The sequence below is a fragment of the Oncorhynchus keta genome, unplaced genomic scaffold, assembly GCF_023373465.1.
Source record: "Oncorhynchus keta strain PuntledgeMale-10-30-2019 unplaced genomic scaffold, Oket_V2 Un_contig_14950_pilon_pilon, whole genome shotgun sequence".
Classification (NCBI taxonomy): domain Eukaryota; kingdom Metazoa; phylum Chordata; class Actinopteri; order Salmoniformes; family Salmonidae; genus Oncorhynchus; species Oncorhynchus keta.
In genome coordinates this window covers 6040-27711 of record NW_026279044.1, presented here as the reverse complement: position 1 = coordinate 27711, position 21672 = coordinate 6040, and the positions used below count along the sequence as shown (strand labels likewise).

The 21672-nt window shown below is 40.1% G+C and overlaps 1 pseudogene across 1 annotated transcript; it reads left to right on the top strand.

Moving 5' to 3' along the window:
• The first annotated feature begins 272 nt into the window (after positions 1-272).
• Positions 273-21380, top strand: LOC118361443 (uncharacterized; annotated as a pseudogene). Its single transcript, XR_004820998.2, has 2 exons — positions 273-362; positions 19104-21380. The product of XR_004820998.2 is annotated as an uncharacterized LOC118361443 (transcript).
• Positions 21381-21672: the final 292 nt, after the last annotated feature.

Here is a 21672-nt window from a genome sequence, read left to right as displayed (position 1 = left end):
TAATGTTTTATCATAGGTACACTTCAACTGTGAGAGGCGGAATCTAAAACAAAAATCCAGAAAATCACATTGTATGATTTTTAAGTAATTAATTTGCATTTATTGGATGACATAAGTATTTGATCACCTACCAACCAGTAAGATTTCGGCTCTCACAGACCTGTTAGTTTTTCATTAAGAAGCCCTCCTGTTCTCCAATCATTACCTGTATTAACTGCACCTGTTTGAACTCGTTACCTGTATAAAAGACCTGGGGATCAGAAGTACCCAGTGTGACAGGCGGGTTGAGGTTGCCAATGTCAGAGTAGAACAGAAGGTGATGCATGCTGAGGCAGTGAGGAGTAGAGGATGATGAGTCAAGGGTGAGTAGTAAACCTAATCCAATACAGATTGATAAGAATGTGTGCGTTGGTAAGGTTGGCTTCTTAACATTCATTGCCATAGTTATCAACTGTACAGAAGAAATGTAACGTAAATCTCAGAAAATAGATGTGGGGACAGCTGTAGAGAAGTGCTTGGGTGTATGAGGTTTACTGCAGAAGAGTTACAAGGTCTGTTGAACAGAAGAGTCCTGTCTTCCCAGTCCATTGGCCTGGTGTACGATCAGCTAGGGTCAAGGTTCTGGAATGGGTTGGTGTTTTTCAGTGGCGACCCGTCATTTGGGTTTGCCTGTTTTGCATGTTTGGGCATTAATACGTGTCGCAGATCCGTTTGCAAACAATGTAAAAAAAAAAATAATAAAGTTAATAAAGCCACAAACATGGTTTCTTTTTTTCTTTCTTGAGTAAGGCAGCTCCAAAAGGCAGGTGTTTCAGCCTCGCTCAGTGCTTTCTGTGGTGGGGCAGCCAGCGGAAAATATGGAGCCTATGGGTAATGTTCTCTATTTGTGCCGTGATTGACTTAGTGTTTTGTCACCGCCGAATATATAAGGGTAGAGCTCAAAAATTCAAGCCACTTGGGTGCTGCCATAGAGTTACATTAGAAGTGCCCATCCAAGAAGGCACAAGGTCATTGGTCACATTATATCTACAGTAGCTTTGATTGGACTGATCATGTCAACATCATACTTTCAAAATATTAGCTAGCAGTCATCATGAATCAAGATGACAATCTACTGGCAAATCCTTTTTATTCCTTGTCATAAGAAGAGAAGTTATAGATAAAACATATCAACCATTAGACATAAACGTTACACAAGTTGGAAATCGCAAATTCAACAATGAGTGGTTTGGAAGGAATCAGTGGCTAACTGCAAGCATTGCAAAGCAATCACTAGCCTGCTATTCAGTGGAGTGGCTGTGAGGTCCCAAGTCTGGGTTTAAGGGTCTCTTTTCCAAGCTTAAAATGATAAACATTCAACATTGGCCATGCTGTCAATCCAACATGATTTCTGACAATCCAACATGATTTCTGACACGCTCAAAACAACTGTTAAATTGGAACTGGGAAATCTGACTTCTGTGAGTTCAAGACAATTGGGAACTCAGGGGGAAAAAACGAGCTCTGACTAGGAAAATACTTTTTGAAAGGTCATCCTACTCGGAATTGTAAGTCGGGCCTCTTTCTAGAGCTACGACCTGAAGATCAATGATTTGACCTTGTTCTTTTCTGAATTGCCAGTTGTCTTGAAAGCACCATAAATCCAGAGAATGACAGACTTTGATGACAAAGTTTGATGACAAAATTTGCCCACGAAGGACCACCGAGCCACCTTTCTGTTGAAGTGAGCACAGCACAACAACGTGAGTCCAAAAATGTATTGTATGCTGCTACATAAATGATGTAATATGCCAGGGAGATGGGTATACTGTAGCTAAGAAAGTAATACTATGTGTATTTGCAAAGGAGCAAAATAAATAAATAAAATAAATACAGTAGGGAAAGAGGTAGTTGTTTGGGCTAAATAATAGATGGTCTATGTACAGGTGCAGTAATCTGTGAGCTGCTCTGACAGCTGTTGCTTAAAGCTAGTGAGGGAGATGTGTTTTCAGCTTATGTTGTGTAGTAGGCTGTTAGTAGCCCATGTGCCTCACCCTAATCATTTGGTATATTTTTCACTCTTAATTTCGCCTACAGTTCTGACTTGGTGTACAGGGAGAACACTAAGAACGGCCCATGATCTGAATTCTATCGGTGTACATTTAAAAAGTGCTGATCAAATAGTTATATTGACTATGTTCGTCCTAGTTCACTCATTAATGTCTTAATCGGAATTATGGATTGCCACTTATCCGCTTGTCGTCCCCATATGCCATTGTTTTTACTTCTCAGTTGTCATTAGAAAACACATTTGTTTAATTGTTTAAGCAAGTCAGTCATATCAGCTATGTTTTTTTAAAAGGCAGCAAATGAGGCTGAATGAACTGTTTCACTGCCAGACAAGGGTCCGCTGAAAGCCGGGTGTAACGGTGGTAAGGTGATTCTGTTGTAAGGGACTGCTTTTGGGACTCTGCTTTTGGAACATCTTTGTGTAGGCCCTAACAGTTTGTGGGCATCATTTGCTACCTTTATAGTCCAATTAATGTATTGTTTATTGTTGTGTGGTGTAGTGTCTTTGCTGGCATGCATCCCCAATTGTTTTCGGTTTGTTTGCACCACCAAGATTTACATGCTAAAATCGCAACTGGTGTTTTACATGTTGGTGATGCCATTTTTTTCTTTCTGCCGTCCTTTTAATACAAAATGTAACCATCACACACTTCCGCACAGTAGGTGGCGGCATGCACAAATAAATGTGGGAACGCCATTATACCAAAGAAGAAGACGAAACTCCGCCCGTCTTCTCTTTCAGTTGTTAAAAACTGAAACACCCCTATCAGTTGCCATTTTACTTTGGACAAGGCTTGACTAGATTTGTACCTGTCAAAACAATATTTGAGGAGGCGTGAGTGCAGTTCCTTTTAGTATTTTGTAAAGAAAGTGTCCCTGTTCAAATTTGATCGGAGTTATCGGCGCAAGGGAGCAGCGGTTTGCACAAGAAGGTAACGTTACACAAACTATTATATGGGGGGAAAGGATAGCAAGCCGTGATAGCATAGGTGTTTAAATAGCTAACGTTAGCTTGCTTTAACGAACGTTTACCAGCCGGTTTGTCAATACGGCATTATGTTCTCTTGTTCCTCGAGTCAGGAATCTAATGCTTTTGGGGGGTCTGGCCTCAAACGTAACGGCTTTCTAGCTAGCTAACTTTAGCTACGTCGACTCGCGTTTCAAATGCTCTTCTCTGGCCAGCCGAACAATGCTACTAACCGGCTATCCACTTTGTTTGTAGCTAATGTTGATTACTTTCTTCCGCTGTTTGGAGTACCGACTAGCTAACTACTCAAATAATCGAATGAGCACAGGAGCATCTACTTATCTAACTAACTAATGTGACTCAATTCAAGTATGTTTACTCAATATATCGCAAAAATGTTTATAGGCTAGTGCGTAGTGGCAAGGCCGGCTCTACACTTTTTTTTGATGCCCCTAATGTAACTAGCCGAGGTGGAACTAAACACAAGCATGATTTTTAACTTATCTCCCATTTTATGAAATGGTTGGTTGTATAAAAATATTTTAGTGAAAAAGTAGTTAAATTGATAGGTATTGTGACACACACACAACCTAAACACAAAGTGTAGAATAATTCCAGGACACAATCTTATGGTTTTGGTAGCAGGTTAGAGTAGCATTTTCTCCAACCTCAGTCTCTTAACATGCTACGTCCATTTTCATAACCTGCTGCGAAAAAGTCACTTTGGGTAGTTATCAACGTGGCGTAAAGTGTTTCCCGAATAATGCCTAGCTGGAGGGGGGGGGGATGGGACAACTCGTGTAGCCTAGGCAGTCAATAGTGGCCGCTAGATCTGCACTATTGTCTTGGCTTGAAGTGCATTCCCGGTAATACACGTGCCATGGGCGGCTCATACATAAAGCATTCCCCGTCCAGGCTGCAAAGGCCTGGCGTTTATGGCGAGTCGCTAGGGAGGACTGAAACATATTTACTGTCATAGTAAAACAAATGCAGTGTAGTTTCTCTTCAATTAAAACACTATTTTCCACCAGCATTTTCAGACAATGTAGGAAGGTGCCTTAGACCACTGCATCTGAGTGCTTGAAGCATCACTACAGACACCCTGTTTTGAAACCAGATTGTATCACAACCAGCCATGATTAGGAGTCCCATAGGGCAGCGCCCAGTGTTGTCACGGGTTTGGCCAGTGTAGGCTGTTGTCCGTGTTTGGCCAGTGTAGGCCGTCATTATAAATAATTTGTTCTTAACTGGCTCGCCTAGATAAATGAAAATCAGGCACGTGTGTGGGACAGCCTAAGTTGTCTGATAATGGTGATGGATTTTTTAACATTTTAGGACCTGTAATTTAAAGGTGAACAACACCATGAGACACTGTTTTTTCCAGTCTCCCTACATAAGAGATGAAAGGGTGTTTCAGACTTTATGCACTGTAGCTTTATTTTTGCTCTTTCGTGACGGGAGAGTAAAACCAATGATGCCATCTTTAATTGAGCTTGCGATCTGATCAAAAAATGTTTTGAGTCATGTTTTGTAGTAATTGTGGCCTTTGTGTTTCGCCGATGGCACGATCATGCAAGTTGATGTCATTCAGTAGAGCTATGGGACTTGTCTCAACAGGGTTCCTATCTGCCAGGACATTGCAGGATATCTAGGTTATTGCATTTTGCCTGGCTTTGTAAAGACTTCACCACCAACATCCCTGGATGTTAACCTTTCTGGAGCAGGCGTTTCACTAGCGACCCACCTCGACAACCGCTGGTTAAATTGCAGAGTGCCACATTCAAAATGGAGAAATAGTCATAATAAACTTTCATAAAAAATACAAGTGTTATACATCGGCTTAAAGATTAGCTAGTTAATCCAGCCACTTTGTCATATTTCAAAAGGGCTTTACGGCGAAAGCATACCATGCGATTATCTGAGGACAGCACCCCGCATAAAAAAGCATACTAACATTTTACAGCCAAGTATAGGAATTCCAAAAGTCAGAAATGGCAATTAAATGAATCACTTACCTTTGAAGGTCTTCATATCATTGCAGTCACAAGAGTCCCAGCTACACAATAAATGTTAATTTTGTTCGATAAAGTCCCTCTTTTTATCCCGAAAACTCAGTTTTGTTGGTGCGTTTTGTTCGTAATCCACTGGCTCAAAAGCGGTCAAAACATGCAAATGAATGCATCCTAATAGTACCTGTAAAATTTGTTGAAACATGTCAAATGATGTTTATAATTAATCCTCAGGTTATCAATTGTCTAAATAATTGATAATATTTCAACCTGACAATGGTGTATTCAATAGAAAGGAAAAACGACAAAGGGCGCGCACTCGGTCACGCGTGCAAACCAGCACTGCATGATTCTACAGTCCAATGACAAAGGTCTCATTCTTCATTTTTCAGAACTAGACATTCAGGCTTAAGTCTGACGTCTAGTGGAAGCCATAGGACCTGCAATCTGGATCCTAACCCATTAGATACTCTATAGGCATTCAATTGAAACTATCCACATAACAAAATCCCACTTCCTGGATGGATTTTACTCGTGTTTTTGCCTGCCATTTCAGTTCTGTTATACTCAGACATTATTTTAACAGTTTTGGAAACTTGAGTTTTCTATGCAAATCTACCAATTATATGCATATCCTAGCTTCTGGGCCTGAGTAACCGGCAGTTTACTTTGGGCACGCTCCTCATCCAGACGTCGAAATACTGCCCTCAAGCCATAAGATGTTTTAAGTGTGACGCATCTGCTTGGCTTTCCCATTCACTACAAAATATGATGGTGAGGAAGCCCAGTGGAAGGAGATGGCACAAGATTTATTTTGTCTGATGTTCTGCAAATGTGTTGATCAATGAAACATTTGATCTCAATACAGTTTTCTGTTCTGAAAACTACTGTCTTTTATGAACAAGAGACTAAGTTTTGTCACTACTTGCCAAGGTTTCCAAAAATGTAATTGTTTAGGAGTGCATGGGTGAATTGCTTCATTGCACACTTCAGAGTAGGGGGTCCCTAACAGAATGTGAGAAAGCGCAAATGGGATCTCGCTAGCTCTTGCTTGGCTCCGCTCCCTCCTTGCTTGTTCTGCCCACTATGACTAATTGTTTCCCTTTGGAAACAGGCAGTGGTTTACCTTGGGTTAGTTATAAACAGCTTTGACGTGAGCCATACTTCCCTGTTCCCTTAAGACATTATTTTCAAAATGGGGATGGACTAAGTTTGCAGGTTCACGGGAGCTATGTTACTGTCCAGTCTATTCGCAACTGCTAAATAATTAGCTACGCTGGGTGTGTCGGATTACTCTTTCCAAGAAGAACTGAACAATATATTATTTTACATGGGGACCTACAGCCCTATTTATTTGAGCTGGAATACACTGAAGAGGACTTAAGCTGGTGAGGAACAAGAATTGCGAGACCAGCAAGCAGCATCGACAGCCTAGACCAGCTGGACCAGGACCCTCCATATGGAGGGTGTGATGCATCCGGAGGCTCCGCAATTGCATGCGGAGGCCAAATCGAGCTCCGTACCGCTTTGCCATGCACCTCACAAATTTGTTAACAAGGCAGAGGGCTCTGTATATTTCAGCATAGACATAATTGGTTGACGGTAGGTGGGGGCGATACATCCTGTAGGAAACACTCACTTGACAACGGCTCTGCACTGCTCCATCAAGCGCAAGAAGTATGAATGAATGCCCTGACTTCTGCTCAGGCCCTATCTCCGTAAATGCTGCATGGCCAATGCAAATGTCAGATTGACCCTGCACCCAATATCCAGCAACTGTGCACAGCCATTAGAGGAGTGGGAGAACATTCCACAGGCCACAATCAACAGCCTGATCAACCAAGGAGATGTCGCGCTGCATTAGGCAAAAATGGTCACACCAGATACGGACTGGTTTTCTGATCCACACTCTTACCAACTGATTTTTTTTATCTGTATTCCTAGTCGTGAAATCCACAGATTAGGATTTCAATGAACTTTATTTTTTTATGAACCGCAACTCAGTAAAATCTTATTGTTTCGTGTTTATTTTGGTTCAGTGTACATTACACAAGCGGACTGTTTGACCACATCAATTTGGGGTTATTACACCCTTTTTACCACACTGGTGACGTTAGAGAATGTTTAGTCAACACCATCAATTGCTTAACTAGAGGTCGACCAATTATGATTTTTCAACGCCGATACCGATTATTGGAGGACCAAAAAAGCCGATACTGATTAATCGCCCGATTTTTGTTTATTTATTTTATTTATTTTTTATTTAAATGATATATTAATCATTTTAATAAAATAATATTTACAACCATACTCAATGAAGTTATTATAACTTAAAATAATACATCAATAGTCAATTTGGCCTCAAATAAATAATGAAACATTCAATTTTGGTTTAAATAATGCAAAAGGAGTGTTGGAGAGAAGTAAAAGTGCAATATGTGCCATGTAAGAAAGCTAACATTTAAGTTCCGTGCTCAGAACATATGAAAGCTGGTTGTTCCTTTTAACATGAGTCTTCAATATTCCCAGGTTGGCATTACTATAGGAATTATAGGACGATTTCTCTCTATACCACTTGTATTTCATATACCTTTTGACTATTGGATGTTCTTATAGGCACTTTACTATTGCCAGTGTAACGGCATAGCTTCCGCCCCTCCTCGCCGCTACCTGGGCTCGACCCAGGAACACATCTACAACAGCCACCATCGAAGCAGCGTTACCCATGCAGATTAACCTCTTGCTCCTACCTGACACGCAGGCGTCCCATCAAAACATCTGGAAATACAAATGCGCTACGCTAAATGCTAATAGTACTAGTTAAAACTCAAACGTTCATTAAAATACACATGCAGGGTATTGAATTAAAGCTACACTCGTTGTGAATCCAGGCAACAAGTCAGATTTTTAAAATGCTTTTCGGCGAAAGCATGAGAAGCTATTATCTGATGGCATGTAACACCCCAAAAGACCCGCAGGGGACATAAACAAAATAATTAGCATAGTCGTCGCTACACAAACCGCACAAATAAAATATAAAACATTCATTACCTTTGACCATCTTCTTTGTTGGCACTCCTAGATGTCCCATAATCACTATTGGGTCTTTTCGATTAAATCGGTCCATATATAGCCTAGATATCGATCTATGAAGACTGTGATAAACGGAAAAAAATAGCGTCTTATAACGTAACGTCATTTTTTAAAATAAAAAAGTCGACGATAAACTTTCACAAAACACTTCGAAATACTTTTGTAATGCAACTTTAGGTATTAGTAAACGTTAATAAGCGATCAAATTGATCACGAGGCGAAGTATATTCTTTAGCTGTCCGTCTGGAAATAATGTCCGGGTAAATCTCAACCAAAATATCCGGTCGGAGGCTTGAACAAATGGCTTGTCTCTTCTTCGTTTGACCAAGAAACAAAGCCTAGGCAAATGACAAGACTGTTGACAACGTGTGGAAGCTGTAGGTATTGCAACCTCAGCCCCATTTTATTGTGGTTCGCCTTTATCAATGGGTTGAAGTGGCGGATTGATATATATTTCCATTTTCAGTGATCAGATTTTCCTGCGCTTTTCGATGAAACGCACGTTCTGTTATAGTCACAGCCGTGATTTAACCAGTTTTATAAACGTCTGAGTGTTTTCAATCCACACATACTAATCATATGCATATACTATATTCCTGGCATGAGCAGCAGGGCGCTGAAATGTTGCGCGATTTTTAACAATGTTCGAAAAAGTAGGAGTAACAGGTTAAGGGGAATAACTACAAGTCTCAGAGCGAGTGACGTTTGAAACGCTATTAGCGCACACCCCACTAACTAGCTAGCCATTTCACATTGGTTACACCAGCCTGAACTCAGGGGTTGATGGGCCTGAAGTCATAAACGGCGCAATGCTTGAAGCACAGCAAAGAGCTGCTGGCAAAACGTACAAAAGTGTTTGAATGAATGCTGACGAGCCTGTTGGTGTCTAATGTTAAGTTTTGTTTTAGGTATCCCAATATTTATGTTATTACGGGGCTATCACTCAGTCAAGAGTGCGCATGCGTAGGAAGTCTAGTGGTTGATGGACCTAGCCTTTTGTGGGTGTTCATACGCTATAGTAAACTTTGTTGAAATGATACAACAAGGTTTGAGTTAACATCTACCACCGCTCAGTCAGACTGCTCTATGAAATCAGACTTAGTTATAACATAATAACACGCAAATTCGAGCCTTGGGTCATTAATATGGCCGACTCCGGAAACTATCATCTCAAACGAGACGTTTTTTCTTTCTTTGAAATAAGGAACCCTTCCGTATTTTATCTAACAGGTGGCATCAATGAATCTAAATATTCCTGTTACATTGCACAACCTTCAGTGTTATGTCATAATTACGTAAAATTCTGGCAAATTAGACGGCCCAAACTGTTGCATACACCCTGACTCTGCGTGCAATGAACGCAAGAGGAGTCACACAATTTCACCTGGTTAATATTGCTGACCTGGATTTCTTTAAATAAATATGCAGGTTTACAAATACATACTTCTGTGTATTGATTTTAAGAAAGGCATTGAGGTTTATGGTTAGGTACACATTGGAGCAAGGGCAGTGCTTTTTCGCAAATACGCACCACATCGATTATATGCAAAGCAGGACACGCTAGATAACTACACACGGTTGATATTACTAGTTTAACTAGTGATTATGATTGTTTTTTTTATATGATAAGTTTAATGCTAGCTATCCACTTACCTTGGCTTACTGCATTCGTGTAACAAGCAGGCTCCTCGTGGAGTGCAATGAGAGGCAGGTGGTTAGAGCATTGGACTAGTTAACTGTAAGTTTGCAAGATTGAATCCCTGACCTGTTAAGGTAAAAATCTGTCGTTCTGCCCCTGAACAAGGCAGTTAACCCACCGTTCCTAGGACGTCATTGAAAAGAATGTGTTAATTGTCTTGCCTAGTTAAATGTGTGTAAAAAAATAAATAAAACATTGGCAAATCGCTGTCCAAAAATACTGATTTCCAATTTTGAAAACTTGAAATCGACCCTAATTAATCGTCCGACCTCTACGTTAAACAGATCCACATATTTTGGTTTTCTACTGTTGATTTTGTCATGCGCTGGGGGTCGCAGGACCTTCATGTAAATAGCAGCCATACATTGTCACTGATCAGGGTTTCCGTTAGGAAAATGTGGCATCAGACAACGTGACCGGGAAGATTTAAGTTTACCTTCCATTTGAGAACTTTATGAGACCCATATGCTTTGGGGCATAACACATTAGGGCATCCACCGACACTGCGCAGAATGACAAATCGCCTTAAAATTGTGGTAATGCATCCTTAACTCCTTACGGCTGAAATCCGGCTAACGGGATTGATATGACAACAGCCAGTGAAAGTGCAGGGCGCCAAATTCAAACAGCAATCTGATAATTTATAATTCCTCAAACATGCAAGTATTTTACACCATTTTAAATAAACTTGTTAACAGGAGACTTCAATATTGCAAGGTAAGAGGTTTTAGGTTGTGGTTAATATGGTATTTATAGGACTATTTCTCTACTATTTGTATTTCATATACCCTTTACTATTGGATGTTCTTATAGGCACTTTAGTATTGCCAGTGTAACAGTATAGCTTCCGTTCCCCCTCGCCCCTACCTGGCCTCGAACCAGGAACACATCGACAACAGCCACACTCTAAGCATCGTTACCCATCGCTCCACAAAAGCCGTGGCCCTTGCAGCGCAAGGGGAATAACTACTCCAAATCTAAAAGCGAGTGATGTTTGAAACCGTATTAGAGCACACCCAGCTAACTAGCTAGCCATTTCACATTGGTTACACCAGCCATTAGGTTGATAGGCTTGAAGTCATAAACGGCTCTGTGCTTGTGAAGAGCTGCTGGCAAAACGCACGAAAGTGCTGTTTGAATGAATGACTACGGGCCTGCTGTTGCTCAGTCAGACTGCTCTATCAAATCAGACTTAATTATAACATAACACACAGAAATACGAGCCTTTGGTCATTAATATGATCGAATCCGGAAACTATCATTTCGAAAACAAAACGTTTATTATTTCAGTGAAATAAGGAACTGTTCGGTATTTTATCTAACAGGTGGCATCCCTAAGTCTAAATATTCTTGTTACATTGCACAACCTTCAATGTATGTCATAATTACGTAAAATTGTGGAAAATTAGTTCGCAATGAGCCAGGCAGCCCAAATTGTTGCATATACCCTGACTCTGCGTGCAATGACAATTTCACCTGGTTAATATTGCCTGCTAAACTGGATTAGTAGTTATAACAAGTGATTTATGATATTTACAAGAAGTTTAATGCTAACTAGCAATTTACCTTGGCTTCTACTGCATTCGCGTAACAGGCGGGCTACTCATGGAGTGCAATGGTTAGAGCGTTGGACTAGTTAACTGTGCGGTTGCAAGATTGGAACCCCTGAGCTGACAAGGTGAAAATCTGTCGTTCTGTCCCTGAACTAGGCAGTCATTGAAAATAAGAATGTGTTCTCAACTGACTTGCCTAGTTAAAAATGTATGAATAAATAATAATAATCGGAATTCGGCGCCCAAATACCGATTTCCGATTGTTATGAAAACCTGAAATCGGCCATTCCGATTAATCGGTCGACCTCTAGCAGAGATACCCGCCATGTTGTGGAGTCGACAGAAGTCAGAAATAGCATTATTAATATTCACTTACCTTTGATCATCAGAATGCACTCCCAGGAATCAGAGTTCCACAAATGTTTGTTTTTGTTAGATACAGTCCATATATGTCCAAATACCTCTTGTTTGTTTAGCACACAAATCCAATCTCATGACGCACGGGCAAGTCCAGGTGAAAGTTCTGACAAAGTCATATTACAGTTTGTAGAAACATGTCAAACAAAGTTTAGAATAAATCATTAGGATGTTTTTATCATAAGTCTTCAATGTTTCAACCGGAGAATTCCTTTTGTCTGTACAAATGCAATGGAACGCAACTAACACGGGAGCGTGCGAGACTGAGTTCATGGCACTCTGCCAGACACCTGACTCGATTAGTTCTTTCTCCCCTCCTTCACAGTAGAAGCCTGAAACAAGATTCTAAAGACAATTGACATCTAGTGGAAGACTTATGAAGTGCAATATGACCCCATAGACACTGTATATTCTATAGGCAATGACTTGAAAAACTACAGACCTCAGATTTTCCACTTCCTGGTTGGATTTGCCTGCCATATGAGGTCTGTTATACTCAGACATCATTCAAACAGTTTTAGAAACTTCAGAATGTTTTCTATCCAAATATATTAATTATATGCATATTCTAGCTTTTAGGCCTCAGTAGCAGGCAGTTTACTCTGGGCACCTTTTTATCCCAGCTACTCAATACTGCCCCCCATTCCCAAAGAAGTTAACTATACTCCAGACTAGCTTCAATGCCATACAACTCTCCTTCCGTGGCCTTCAACTGCTCTTAAATGAAAGTAAAACTAAATGCATGCTATTCAATCGATCACTGCCTGCCCGTCCAGCATCACTTCTCTGGGCGACTCTGACTTTGAATACGATGACAACTACAAATACTTAGGTGTCTGGCTAGACTGTAAACTCTCCTTCCAGACTCACATTACCGGTAAACATCTCCAATCCTAAATTAAATCTAGACAAGTCTCTGCTAGGTAATATAATAATAATAATAATAATAATAATAATATATGCCATTTAGCAGACGCTTTTATCCAAAGCGACTTACAGTCATGTGTGCATACATTCTACGTATGGGTGGTCCCGGGGATCGAACCCACTACCCTGGCGTTACAAGCGCCATGCTCTACCAACTGAGCTACAGGACCACTAGGTAAAGCCCCGACTTATCTCCGCTCACTGGTCACCCCAAGTCAATTCCTCCCTTGGTCTCCTTTCCTTACAGTTCTCTGCTGCCCATGACTGGAACAAACTGCAACAATCACTGAAGCAGGATCTCCCTCACTAGCTTTAAGCACCAGCTGTCAAAGCAGCTCACAGATGACTGCACCTGTACATAGACCATCTGTAAACAGCCCATCTATCTACCTCATCCCCATACAGTATTTATTTATTTATCTTGCTCCTTTGCACCCCAGTATCTACTTGTACATTCATCTTCTGCACATCTACCATTCCTGTGTTTACCACCATGGCCTAATTATTGCCTTACCTCCTTATTGACTATGTTGTGTTTATTCCATGTGTAACTCTGTATGTGTCGAATTGCTATGCTTTCTCTTGGCAATGTTGCGAATGAGAACTTTCTCAACTAGTCTACCTGGTGAAATAAAATAAAAAAACATGTGCAGCTGATTCTCAAGATGTTGCACATTAATGTGATGCTATTGAGCCCACACTACTACACTGTCTTAGCCAAGGACTACATACTTTCCGTTAAGTTTTGATTACAATACTGGGCGGGGTGAATATTTTGAGACAGTATTTTTTTGTTAGCTACTAAATTGTAGCCTGCAGCAAAGTGTTTAAATTATTTCTAACTTAGCCATTTCTGCTAGTTAGTTTTTGCTTCCATGTGGGTTTTTAGCTTGCTTGAACCTGCTGAGTGTCAATTCACCTGTTTTAATTTTAAAACATTCTCTTACGAAGGAGTTTTATCTAACTGCTTAATAACCTCTTAGAGCTCCCTCCCTTTGTGCAATTTCGGCCTGAAGACATACCCATATCTAACAGCCAAATCTAATATGCATATTCTTGGTACCATTTGATAGAAAACACTGAAGTTTGTGTACATGTGAATTGAATGTAGGAGAATATAACACAATAGATCTGGTTTATATAAAAAAAATAAACAAACATTTTTTTTTCATTCTTTTATCATTAAAATGAACAAGATCATACAAACATTCAGATAGGATGATGGGACCATTTCAAGGATGATGGGACCATTTCAGTGATAAATAGGGGGGCAACAGTACTTGTGCAAAGTTTCAGAATGATAACTTCCAAAATGAGTGTGCTACTTGACATTTGTCATGAAGTCACCCAGGTGTCCCACACAAGTAGGCCAAATTGGTGAAGGTATACATTTTGAAACATAAGTATATACAACATACCAAAATGGTGTTCTAACACCCCCCGCCCACCCCAAAAAAAAGGAAAGGGGGAAAAAATAATTATTGATTCAAAAATATATATATATACACTTACAAAATAACACGGGTAACTATTTACACACTTTCAATATTTGGAGGAGCCTCAGTCTATCAAATCTATTTATATAGCCCCAGCCTAAAGCCCCAAACAGCAAGCAATGCAGGTGTAGAAGCACAGTGGCTAGGAAAAACGCCCTAGGAAGAAACCTCGGGGTGGCCAGTCCTCTTCTGGCTGTGCCGGGTGGAGATCAGTGGTTGTAGAGGGTGCAACAGGACAGCACCTCATCAAGAGGATCAGCCCCATCAAGAGGATCCTCCTGGATTTATTTTTGGAGAGCCGTGGTAAGCAGCCTGAAACCTATAGCCGTAGCCATTGCACGGATTGAGGGAGACAATGCCTTCCTGTCTGTTCAGACTGCTTGCAGATGTAAGAGAATAAATCCATACTGCCCTGCCCACTTCACTGTTGCTCCAAGCAGAGGAAACTACAGTTCTGAAATGTATCAAAAAGTGTGAAGACTTCTGCCGGAAGCCCATACGCGCCGCAGTGTACATGTTGGACCCCAAGTATGCTGGTAAGATGAGGCTGCAGTCTGATGTTCAAGAGGTGGACATTGAGGAGGTCCAGGGAGAAGACATGGAAGCCTGCGAGGAAGACAACCAAGGCTTTAGGTTCTAGACTATGATCTTATGTTGAAAATGTTTTTAGGAGATGTGATGGATCATTCAATAATCCATTTTGTTCAGTGAAATCATCCCATATGAAGAGTCTACTCATTTAAAATTCACTTCGGGACTAAATTGTTATTTCTATTGGAAGGATTTAAAAATGTGCAATTGTCTACTTATGATAAGGTAAAAGTTGTTTGTATCCATATTATGTTAAATCTATCCAATGCAAAAAACATCTACATTTAAATGGTTTTAATATTAATTCGGATTTGTTCATTCCCACAAAGTTTCCACCTCTGAATAGTCCCCAAAATGTGAGACCCTAGTTATTGCCATGCTGAAAGGTGAATTTGTCTCCCAGTTTCTGTTGGAAAGCAGGCTTGAGCCCGGTTTTGCTCTAGGATTTTGCCTGTGCTTAGCGGTAATTAGATGTATTTTTATCCAATGACAAGCATTCCCTTAACATGATGCATCCACGACCATGGAAGTCGTGAAGTGGTACTCAGTGACATGCTTGGGGCAAATACAACACTTTGTATTATGGACTTCTAGTTCATTTCTTGCAAACAGGGTGCATGTTTTGGAATGTCTTTATTCTGTAAAGGCTTCCTTTCCATCTGTTAATTTAGGTTAGTTGATCCATCCTATCCCCCCCGATCACATCCATTAAACTATATACATACATACATACATGCATACATCCAGGAGGCAGAAAAGTATTTAGTCAGCCACCAATTGTGCAAGTTCTCCCACTTAGGTGAGAGAGGCCTGTAAGTTTCATCATAGGTACACTTCAACTATGACAGATGAAATGAAAAGAAAAATCCAGAAAATCACATTGTAGGATTAATTTAACCTCTTAAGCCCACCCGACACGCAGGTGTCCCATCTAGCCATCTGGAAATGCAAATGTGCTACGCTATATGCTAATAGCACTCGTTAAAACTCAAACGTTCATTAAAACACATGCAGGGTACTGAATTAAAGCTACACTCGTTGTGAATCTAGCCAACACGTCAGATTTTTAAAATGCTTTTCGGCAAAAGCATGAGAAGCTATTATCTGATAGCATGCAACACCCAGAAATACCTGAAGGGGACGTAAACAAAATAATTAGCATAGCCGGCGCTACACAAAAAAATATAATATATTAAATATATATATTATTATATATATTATATATTAAATATATAAATATATTATATAAAAATATAAAACATTCATTACCTTTGACGAGCTTCTTTGTTGGCACTCCTAGATGTCCCATAAACATCACTATTGGGTCTTTTTTTTCTCGATTAAATCGGTCCATATATACCTCAAATATCGATCTATGAAAAGTGTGTGATCCAGAAAAAAAGACCGCTTTAAAATGCAACGTCATTTTTTTATATTAAAAAAGTCGACGATAAACTTTCACAAAACACTTCTAAATACTTTTGTAATCCATCTTTAGGTATTAGTAAACGTTAATAATCTATCAAATTGATCACGGGCGATGTGTATTCAATAGCTCCACGTCTTCAAATCATGGTCGGAAATCTCTTCCAAAACATCCTGTCGGAGACCGGAAGGAATGAGGTCTCCTTCGTTTGACCAAGAAACAACCCCCAGGCAATTGACAAGACTGGCGACATCGTGTGGAAGCTGTAGGAATTGCAATCTCGGCCCCATCTAATTTGCTGAGCCATAGACAATACATGCAAGTGGCGCATTTATATATTTTCCACTTTTTGGTGATCAGTTTTCCTGGGCTTTTCGACGAAACGCAGGTTCTGTTCTAGTCACAGCCGTGATTTAACCAGTTTTAGAAACGTCAGTTTTCTATCCACACATACTAATCATATGCATATATTATATTCCTGGCATGAGTAGCAGGACGCTGAAATGTTGCGTGATTTTTAACAGAATGTTCGAAAAAGTAAAACCCTTAAGTGGTTAAAGAAGTTACAGGTTTGTGAGATCTTGCTTGTTTGTAGGTGACCAAATACTTATTTTCCACCATAATTTGCAAATAAATTAATTAACTCTTACAATGTGATTTTTCTGGGGGAAAAATTCTCATTGTCATAGTTGAAGTGTACCTATGATAAGTTACAGACCTCATCTTTTTAAGTGGGAGAATTTGCACAATTGGTAGCCGACAATCCCTGATCGGTTTCCTTTCTCTCCGGCAACTGGGTTTGGAAGGATGCCTGTATCGTTGTAGTGACTGGGTCTATTGATACACCATCCAAAGTGTAATTAATAACTGCCATGCTCAAAGGGATGTTCATTACCTGCTTTATTTTATTTTTACCCATCTACCAATGGGTGTTCTTTTGCAAGGCATTGGACAACCTCCCTGGTCTTTGTGGCAAAAATCTGTTTTGAAACTCACTGCTCTGAGGGACTTAAAACATATATTGTGTGTGGGCTACCGAGCTGAGGTAGTCATTCAAAAAGTCCATGTGACTGAAGCACAATTTTACTCCTGAAATTATTTAGGCTTCCCATAACCAAGGGCTTGAATACTTATTGACTCAAGATATTTCAGATTTTTATGAACTTGTAGAGAAACATAATTCCACTTTGACATGGGGCATTGTATGTAGGCCAGTGATGACAAATCTAAATTGAATCCACTTTAGATTTGGTCTGTAACAACAAATCTAGAAAGTCAATCAGTGCGAATACTTTCTGAAGCCACTGTACCTCCACTGGTATGTCCAATTAATAAATAAAAAATCATTGCAAAATAATGCTTTCTTCTCGTCAATTTGGTCAGCAAGTTTTTTGGCTTCATGTTTTTATTGGCCAAAATCCGGTAGCTGTCGGGATAACGTAAAACTGCTATTGATAACACTGTGGGACTGAGCCGAACTTTCCCAATCCACACCACTTGTCAGTCGGTATGGCTCAGTATTGAACAGCTTGCTGTCATGTGTATCCCTCATTTTGGAGCGCTATCCTCTTATAGGTTTTCCACTTCATCCCTTTTAACTAAGCTACTTGTACACATTCCGTTATAGAACCACCCTCTGTATAAAACCATCTTTCTGACCAACCGATGTCTATAACATGTCATCCCCTCTACGTGACAAATATCCTAATAACAATGCCTCCATTAGGGCTGTGCGATTTCCCCCGATTTTAAGATAGATACAGAGACAGATATAGATATACATATAGATTTAAAAAAATCTCCATACCATCCTTCTCGCAACCTGGGGTTTACGTTATTCCAGTGTTTAATTGCTATATTGTAATTACTTTGCCACCATGGCCTATTTATTTCCTTAACCTACCTCATTTGCACTCACTGTATATAGACTTTCTGTTTTCTTTTGTTCTACTGTATTATTGACTGTTTGTTTATTCCATGTGTAACTCTTATTGTGTCAAATTGCTGCGTTTTATCTTGGCCAGGTCACAAATGAGAACTTCTCAACTAGCCTATCTGGTTAAATAATGGTGAAATAAAAAAATGGAATTACCGGCTTAGTGCTCAAGGGGGTGCTAAAAACAGGCAAATACCATTGAGCCTCTTATCAGAATGCTATTAAAATTAGCACAATGTTGAATTTCCATGGAGGCTGTTAGCATATTTAGCTCGCGAGCACAAAGACATGCTATCCAGCTGTTGTGTGTTGTGGGAGCTACTGTATTGTTGAGCTTGTACATTTTACAAGCGAATGTGAAGGAGATTTAAAAATGAAAGTTTATGCATGCTTGTCTGAAGGAAGAACAGTACTGGCTCTGAAGCTGCATGTGTACACTGTGTCTGGAGTCGCAACGGCCCTGCCTGCTCTGCTTGGCGCAGATAACTCAAGAATATCAAATGTGGCAGGTGTACAGAACTCATCCAAAGGGCTTTGACTTCTCAAACACGGCAGAAGGCTTACAAAATATGATTCCCAGTCACCTTATTAATTAAAGTCAGAGTGGTCGCATTAACTCGCTAGTTGAAGCATAATTTTGTTATGCATGAAAAAAAGAGCGCATACGGAACCAAAAGCTGTATTGAGATTGAATTAAAAGAATGTCTTCCAAGTTTAATTTAGAACCATTTTCTAAACAGATGCTTCAGATTTGTACTTCCCCGTGATGTGTCTGGGTTTCCCCTTTTTGTCTGTGGTACTTTGAATCATATGTTAATCTACATAATCAGCAACCTAAATGTCCCATATTAAAGTTTTTGAATGTCAATTATTTACAGAAGTTTTAGTACGAAGTCACTGCACATTTTCTAATTTTTTTTTTTACATTTCTTTCCCACAGGGCTCATCTCGAACGTGAGTATTGCCAATGCTAACAGATGGTATATGCCATGAATTGTAAGGAAGCTGCAGAGAAGGTTGTCTTGTCATGGTCACGATTCACCTCAGCTGGCCAAACTACTCTACTGGAGACCCTGAAGGCATTCAGTCCTATGTCAGATGACCTTTTTGACAGTGAAAAGGAACTGGCCACTTTCATTGAGGGACTCAAAGATGAAGGTCACAAGCCTACTGTACTTAAAAGTAAGGATGTCTATGGTTACAGGTCTTGTACTTCAGTACTCAGGCCTTTAGTAAAGACTCAGAGTACTCTGGACATTGCTACCTCAAAGGTTAAAAAGACTGGCAAAAAGAAGAGTCGAAAACCCCTGGACAAGAACACTGAAATCAACTATGCTTTGTTAAGTGCAGCAGCAAAAGTCGTCCTGAAGAATCAACCCAAGATTCTTTTGACAAATCTGTCAAAGGAGTCTCTCAAACAGACGGTCCTCTCAAAACCACCGGACTTGGCTGTTGGCCCTGTCCAGATGCAGTCATACATAAGATTGACGAACATAATTGGACCCTCTACAGGCCACACAGCAAGACTGCAGTTCCACACAGGTGTGGTCAGAAGAGGTAACGGTACCCAACTCACATCGGCCACCATCTCTAACAGGGACACAAGCACTGCATTTGGAAGGTACCGGAAACTCCGAAAAATCAGTCACTTTGAGGAGAGTGAACTTTGTGCCTTGCCCAGTCAATATCATTGGAGTCCCTGTTCCTGCCATGCTGCACAACGACCGGGGTTTGAAGGAATGCAACAGAATGCCTTGCTGGAGGGACCAGAAAATGTGAAGGACTGATGAGGCTGAGGACAAACTCTGTGAAGAGGCCCAGAAATGGGGTCTGGCTGGTCAAAGAGCAGGAAGACCTCTGACTGAGCCAGAGCAACCGGAGGTTCGAGGTGAAGGTTGACTCAATCATAGACAAGGTGAGGTAAGCCCAGAAGATCCTTCGAGGTCACCGGTCAGAGATTCGACCACTTATTGCCTACCCAATGTGAACGGCCGTCAAGAGTCTTAGTCCTTTTGTCCTCCATGTACATGTTTAAACAGTTTCAGTTACATCTCAAATCGAGACGGTGCTTTGTCTTGGCTGTGCTCAGTTTGGGAGGATTGGGATTGTTTGGGATACTTTTCTGAGATTGGGAAATAATATTTATGTTTAATATATGTTTACATAAGAGGATGCTGGTGTATTACCTAAACATCCAAAAATCTGGGTTGTTTTGTCTAACACTGCACAGTATAGGCCACCCCTTGACTGATAAGGGAAGGAATGGATAAGTGTTGAGTTGAACCTACAGTGTGTGTGTATATATATTTTTTTCTTCTTTTGAACCATTATGAAATGTAATTTTCTTCTGTTTTATAAATGATACACATCTTTGACAATGAAGTCATGTATAACTATGCAGCATTCACTTGCTAGAATATTACAGCTATTTTATATACATAATTTCTAGTCATGTCATTACTGTATTTTGGATAATTGGGTCCATTCAAATGGTGTGATTTTTATTTCCAGATGTGTTATGAAGGTAGTTTTCTTTTTGGATGTGATAAGTTTAAGAGATCCTATACATCTGTTAAAGGATGCATATGGAACAGGGCAAACAAAACAACCACAGCGTAACCTATTCACAACCAATACTGCCCAATGAGGCAAAGGCAGAAACTGGTCAAATGAGCTATGTTTTATTTTTTTTCTTCATGATATACATGTGGACAAGTATCATGCCTCTTCTGTTTTGGAGAAAGTGAGGGTCATGTTAGCAGTTACTGTGAAACAAGGTAAATAAAAGCCATCTTTCACAGTTCTACACTATGAGCAGTTAATGCCTTTTTTGCTTTGTAGGGCAGAATAGTATCTTCTTTCTCCTAATAAAAACAAAGAGACCTTTTTTTAAATATGCATTTGCATAGACATTTGGTTTCCTGCCAATTATGCGTGCCAGCACGTGGGGAACCACTCGATTAACTTGTGGCGTAGGACTCGATACGTGGCACTGCAAACAGGGCAGCATTTTAGAGCTATCCTATGGAGAGAAAAAAATTGCAAAGATGTTCTGACACTAGTGCAGTAATCAAATTACATGTCACAATGTTTTGGTTAATTTACAGATGTCGATAGTGATGACAAGGTGATTTGCCTTATAGACTTTGCTGAAATGTGTTGATCATAACACCTGTAATATAACAGTAATTTTGTAATAAAATATGAGACTCTGGGATGAATTGATCGGGGGTATGTTCATTCAACAAATAACCCGTTAGCTGTCCAAATCAATGCCCATACGTCCAAAAGGCTACTGACTGGGAGTGTAGTCATAAGGTCTGAATGCTAACTGCCACAATCTCATATCAGAACATGGCATGTTTTCTCTGCATATAAAACTCCTACCGGGCCTATTATTCAAGCCATTATTGAGGGTACAGCACAGGAATAAGGCAGCAAGAGAGAGGGGAGTCAGCAGCCCATGGGACCACCAGGTGAATAGGCGCATGCATTTTCCACCTCTCAAA